We start from the raw sequence: 6,978 nt of genomic DNA, 5'->3' as shown, positions 1-6,978 counted from the left end.
TCGCCCGGTTCGGCACCCCCTCAGACATCTCATCCGACCGCGGCCCCCAGTTCACCTCGGAGCTCTGGGGGGCGGTTGCGCAGGGGCTCGGGGTCCGGCTGCACCGAACCACGGCCTACCACCCCCAGGCTAACGGCCTGTGTGAGCGATTTCACCGCTCATTGAAGGCCGCGCTCCGGGCCACCCTCCGCGACGGCGGCTGGGTCGACAGGCTCCCCTGGGTCCTGCTGGGCCTCCGGACGGCGCCCAAGGAGGACCTGCGCGCATCCGCGGCGGAGTTGGTCTTCGGGCAACCGCTGCGGGTGCCGGGCGAGTTCCTCCCCGACTCCACGGCACCATGGTCCGCGGCACAGCAGCGCTCCGCTCTGCAAGAGACCGCCCAGAGGTTCGCCCCGGTGCCAACGGCATGCCACGGGCACCCACCAACGCACGTCGCCCCGGAGCTTCGCACGGCGGAGTACGTCTTCGTCCGCCACGATGCCCATCGGACACCACTGCGGCCCCCGTACGACGGGCCTTTCCGCGTGCTGGAGACCGGGGCGAAGCACTTCACCCTGGACATCGGCGGTACTCCTGACCGCGTTTCGGTAGACCGCCTCAAGCCGGCCCACCTCGATGTGGACCATCCACCGCCAGTGGCCCGACCCCCACGTCGGGGCCGCCCTCCTGCGGGCGGACCCCCGGCACCGCCCAGCCCCGCCGCCACGCCGCCCCCCGGTCCTGCACCCATCCCAGGAGCAGCCAGGGGCATCCCACCTGGCATCCCTGCACCCCGGACGCCGCCGATCACCAGGGGGCGCTTCGGCCGGGTCATTCGTCTGCCCCGCAAACTGGCCCTCCAGGTGCGCGGGAATTCTGGGGGGGCGCGTGTGGCGGACACAAAAGCCCACTGGCGTGGTGACATCATTCCACGCACCAAGTGGGCGGGTGGCCACGCCCGAGGGGTAGGCGTGGCCTCATGATATACCCCGGGCGACTAGCCCGGAGGAGTACAGTGTTACAGTGTAGTCTTACAATAAAGACGTTTCTTTGTTACCGCTTGTCCGCTTCCTCCTTGCTCACAAGCAGCGCGCGTAACGCCGCGCTTTATATGTATATATATATATATATGTATATATATATATATATATATGTATATATATATATATATATGTATATATATATATATATATGTATATATATATATATATATATGTATATATATATATGTATATATATATATATATATATATATATATATATATATATATATGTATATATATACTGTATATGTATATATATACTGTATATATATACTGTATATGTATATATATACTGTATATATATATATATATATATATATATATATATATATATATATATATATATATATATATATATATATATATATATATATATATATATCTCTATATATAAAGGAGGAGTGTCTGTGTGTGTGTGTGTGTGTCTGTCTGGATGTCCGCTTATAACTCAAGAACTACACCGGAGAAACGTTTTAGACACAGATTCGGAATCAGCATAAAATCCCTGTGGTTTTAGGCTATGTTTTATTTTAATATCAATGGTTTAAAAAAACCGGGCCAGCTGCAATTCCATGGTGTAGTTTGTGGCGGCGCTAGACCTTCGGGGTGTATTGCAATGGTTTGTCGGGTTTGGCTGTGGGTCCAGAATAGCTCCCATTTCCTTATGTTCTTCCACTTTTATTTTGATTCTTCTGTTACAACGCCTTCCTTATCTACCTTATATCCCCCCGACGAGGCCTCTACATAATTTCATGCGGCAGAATTTCGTGCATTTTGAGTGAAAGAAGTGAGACTAAGTTGTAGGAGGAAGAAGAGGCGCGGTCACTGTGGAGGCCTCGATCGTGAGTGGAAATGGTGGGAATTGCGTTTGTATCGCAAAGTAAAGGATCTGCATTCATTTCTGAACTTGCATTGGTGGATTGTTATCCATCTGCATTATTTTTCAGAAAAAAACCTTATGTTGAACTTGAAGGCTCCAAGCATGGACTATACGTATAGCCCTCATTGAGGTAAAAATAAAAGTAAAAAGCCTGCTATCGCTTGCCAAGCTAGCTGTTCCCCCTTCGCCCTCCCTCTCCCCCCCCCCCCATCTCCTCCCCCTTCCCCCCTCCCCCTCTCCCGGGGAGAGGAGAGGCCCGGAGCCTTCTCCCGGAGCTTTGAAGCTCCCTGGCTTCTGGGAATCACACGTAGCCATCTGGTTCGCCCAGGCAGATTCTCTCTTGGCCCTGCGGAACATCACGGAAGACATGACGCGCTACCACCATGTGGTCTCCGCGCTCAACGCCTCCACTGCTGCCCGGGTCCTGAGCTTCCTACAAAACCCGCCAAACGCCGACAAATACGGCGCACTCAAAGGCCCACTCCTCGGTGCGTTTGGACTCACGGAGACCGAACGCGCGCGACAGCTGCTTGAACTCCCGGACCTGAATGAGGCCCGTCCACCCGAGTGCATGGACCACATGCTAGCTCTACTCGGCGACCACAGCCCGGATTTACTCTTCCGCGAGCTGTTCCTCCGGCAGCTACCCGGGCAGGTACGGTTAGCTTTGGCTAACTCGCCCATCACGGACCCTCGCGACCTGGCCAAGGAGGCCGATAAATTTTTCTCGGGCAGGCGACATGTCGGAGCGGCCGCCTGGAACCCTGGGCTGACCGAGGCAATGCCAGCACCATGACCGGCGCCACCACCGGCCAAGTCAGCCCCACTGGCGGCACCGGCCGCCGTGACGCCCCGTCGACCGAACCCGACGCGACCGCCAGAGCCTCCACCAGAGCGGACCATGTGCTACTACCACGCCAGGTTCGGGCAGAAGGCCAGAATGTGCCGCCCACCGTGCACTTTCGGCAGGTCGGGAAACGACCAGGCCGGCGCTCGCTGCCTGCCATGAGCGTCGGCCATTCAGGCAGCCTTCTGTTTATCACGGACACAGCGTCCGGGCGGCGTTTTTTGTGCGACACCGGCGCTCAGCTGAGCGTGATACCCGCCTCTGTGCAGGACAAACTGGCCGCACTTTGCGGCCCCGCCTTGGTCGCCGCAAACGGCTCCTCCATCCACACCTTCGGTTCGCGCAGCGTCGCACTCTGCTTCGGGGGCCAGCGCTTCAGGTGGGACTTCATCACGGCGAACGTACCCATGGCCTTGCTGGGTGCAGATTTTCTGTGCGCGCATGGGCTTTTGGTGGACGTCAAACGGCGTCGGCTCATCAACGCGGAGACCTTCAGCTCGCTCGCTTGCTCATTGAGCGGCTCCGCACCAACGGCTCCGCTAGCCTGCGCGCTCCCGGCCGCGGAGGATTTCACCCGCCTGCTCGCCGAGCTTCCCGCCCTCACGCAGCCGACGTTTTCGGCCGTCGCCGTCAAACACGGCGTCGAACACCACATCCCAACCACAGGTCCACCGGTCTATGCCAGGGCTCGTCGCCTCGACCCGACCAAATGCGCCGTGGCAAAGGCGGAATTCGACGCGCTGGAGCGATTGGGCATTGTGCAGCGCTCGAATAGCACGTGGGCCTCGCCCCTGCACATCGTGCCCAAACCAGGTGGCGGATGGCGACCATGCAGCGATTATCGCCGCCTCAACGACGCCACCACCCCCGACCGGTACCCGATACCACACATACAGGACTTTCACCCCCGTTTGGCGGGGCGGGTGATCTTTTCCAAGGTCGACCTCGTTCGGGGCTACCACCAGGTACCGGTCCGGCCGGCTGATGTGCCGAAGACGGCGGTAATTACACCTTTTGGCCTCTTCGAGCATTGTGCGGCGCTCGCGGAGTTCCTCCGCATGCCGTTCGGCCTTAAGAACGCGGCCCAGGCCTTCCAGCGGCTGATGCACAGCGTGCTGCGCGACCTTACCTTCCTTTTCATCTACTTGGACGACATTCGCGTCGCCAGCACTTCCCGGGCGGAGCACCTCATCCACCTGCGCACGCTTTTTGAGCGCATCGGCCAGCACGGCCTCATCATCAATCCGGCGAAATGCCAGTTTGGCGTAACGGCCGTCGACTTCCTGGGGCACCGCATCACGAAACGCAGGGCCGTCCCGCTGCCTACCAAGGTGGAGGCAGTCACAAGTTTCCTGCGCCCCCGCTCCATCAAGGCCCTACAGGAATATTTGGGGATGGTAAATTTCTACCACCGGTTCGTGCCTCGCGCCGCCCAACTCATGCGCCCCCTGTACGAAGCCCTCCGGGGCAAGCCGGCCAAGCACGACGTCGCCTGGACCAAAGAGATGGACGAGGCATTCACGGGCGCTAAGCTGGCCATCGCCAACGCGACCATGCTGGCGCACACGGCGCTCGATGCACCCATTGCCCTCACCACGGACGCTTCCGACTACGCGGTGGGCGCCGTGCATGAACAGTGGGTGAACGGGGCTTGGCAACCGCTGGCCTACTTCAGCCGGCAGCTTCACCCTAACGAGCGCAAGTATAGCGCTTTCGACCACGAGCTCCTCAGCCTTTACCTGGCCGTTCGCCACTTCCGCCATCTTTTAGAGGGCCGCCCGTTCACTGCGTTTGTGGACCACAAACCCCTGGTCTTCGCCATGGCCAAGGTTGCAGAGCCGTGGTCGGCCTGCCAGCAGCGCCACCTCTCCGCCGTGTCCGAATTTACGACGGACATCCGGCACGTCGCGGGCAAGGACAACGCTGTGGCCGATTGCCTCTCCCGGTCCGGCGCGAACGCCGTCCACCTCGGTGTGGACTTCGCCCGCATGGCGGCCGACCAGACCGCCGACCCCACAGTGCAAGCCCTCCGGACAGCGGACACAGGCCTGCGGTTGGCCGATGTCCCCTTCGAGGACACAGGCACAGTTCTCCTGTGCGACGTTTCCCTGGGCCAACGTCGCCCCATCGTGCTCACCGGATGGCAGTGGCACATTTTTGATGCCCTCCACAGCCTTTCCCACCTGGGCCGGAAAGCGTCGCAGAAGCTCGTGGCAGCAAAGTTCGTCTGGCACGGGCTCCATAAGGACGTCCGCGACTGGGCCAACGCCTGTGTCGCCTGCCAGCACGCGAAGGTCCACCGGCACACCCAGGCCCCGTTGGCACCATTCGACATGCCCGCGCGGCGCTTCGACCACGTCAATGTGGACCTGGTGGGACCCCTTCCCTCCTCGCGGGGCTTCACCCACCTCCTCACGATGGTGGACAGGACCACCAGGTGGCCGGAGGCCATCCCGCTGGCATCAACAACATCCGCCGACGTGGCGCAGGCCTTCATTGGCACCTGGATTGCCCGTTTCGGTGCCCCCTTGGACATCTCCTCCGACAGAGGCCCGCAATTCACCTCCGAGCTTTGGGGCGCGGTCGCCCAGGCCTTGGGGGGTCAAGATACACCGCACCATGGCCTACCACCCCCAAGCCAATGGCTTGTGCGAGCGGTTCCACCACTCGATGAAAGCCGCTCTCAGGGCCAGCCTCCAGGACGACGGTTGGGCCGACAGGCTCCCGTGGGTCCTATTGGGCCTCCGAACGGCCCCTAAATAGGATCTCCAGGCTTCCACCGCCGAGCTGGTCTACGGCCAGCCACTGCGCGTGCCGGGCGAGTTCATCCTTGACGCCACCGGCCCCTGGTCAGCGGCTCGCCCAACGCTCAGTCCTCCAGGAGGCCGGCAGGAGATTTGCCCACATCCCACCACAGCTGCCCCCAACCCCACGTCCCCCCAGCACTTCGCACTGCGGAGTACGTTTTTATCCGGAACGACGCACACCGGGGACCACTCCGGCCGCCGTACGATGGACCTTTCCGGGTCATGAAGAGGGACGACAAGTCGTTCATCATTGACATCGGCGGCAAACCGGACCGCATCTCCGTGGACCGCCTCAAGCCGGCCCATTTGGACCTCGACCAACCTCAACGGTTGGCCTTTCCTCCACGACGGGGCCGTCCCCCGTCAACCAAGCCCCTCGCCCGACCATCCACCGCCACGCCACCTACCACCCCCACACGAATCGCCAGGGGTCGTTTCAGCATGGTCATCAAGACCCCCCTCAAACTGACTCTCCCAGTGCAAGTTAATTCTGGGGGGGGCGCATGTCGCGGTTACCGGAAGCATGACACAATCACCTTGCACCGGCCGATGACGTAACCGGTGGGCGGTTACTTGCCCGGACTTGCCTTGCCCGGGCGGACTTTCGATTTGCATACCACGCCCCGTTGAGAGGCGTGGCTGACTTATTTGCATGCCACGCCCCGCCTGAGAGGCGTGGCTTTTGTGTGGTGAACTTTTGATATAAATTGCCGCCCGTGTTAACGGGCTATTGAGTGCTTTTGAGTTCTTTGAGTTGAGCTAGAATAAATAGCTCAGTGAAACTTCGTTCCTGGTGTCGTCCATTTTGTCCGGCTTTATCGTGAGAGCATAGCTCCACACTGGCAAGATATTCTTCCTCGATGCTCCTGGCGGGACAGGAAAAACATTCCTCATTAATATCATCCTGGCCAAGGTTCGTCAAAAGTCGGAAATTGCTCTGGCTGTGGCCTCAAGTGGAATTGCAGCTACACTTCTTGAAGGAGGAAGGACAACACACTCAACTTTCAAACTGCCTTTGGATTTGACCAAGCAAGACACCCCAACCTGCAACATTAGCAAGAATTCAGCAAAAGCCAAGATCCTTCAACAGTGCAAAATCATCATCTGGAATGAGGCTACCATGAACCACAAGCAGGCATTCGAAGCAGTGAACATGTGTGTGTGTGTGTCTGTCTGGATGTCCGCTTATAACTCAAGAACTACACATCGGAGAAAAGTTTTAGACACAGATTCGGAATCAGCATAAAATTCCGGTGGTTATAGGCTACTTTTTATTTTAATGGTTTAAAAAACCGGGCCTCATTTGTAATTGTGCATTTGACAAGAGAACATCAGGTAAAAGTTCAAACTGATCAATACCCTGAAAATTTGAAATTCATTTGAATTGATCAATTCATGTGGCTATAAATTCAAGTCCACTTT

This window comes from Myxine glutinosa, chromosome 4 (assembly GCF_964187855.1).
Source record: "Myxine glutinosa chromosome 4, kmMyxGlut1.1, whole genome shotgun sequence".
NCBI classification, from domain to species: Eukaryota; Metazoa; Chordata; class Myxini; order Myxiniformes; family Myxinidae; genus Myxine; species Myxine glutinosa.
Note: the sequence above shows the minus strand (reverse complement) of the source record.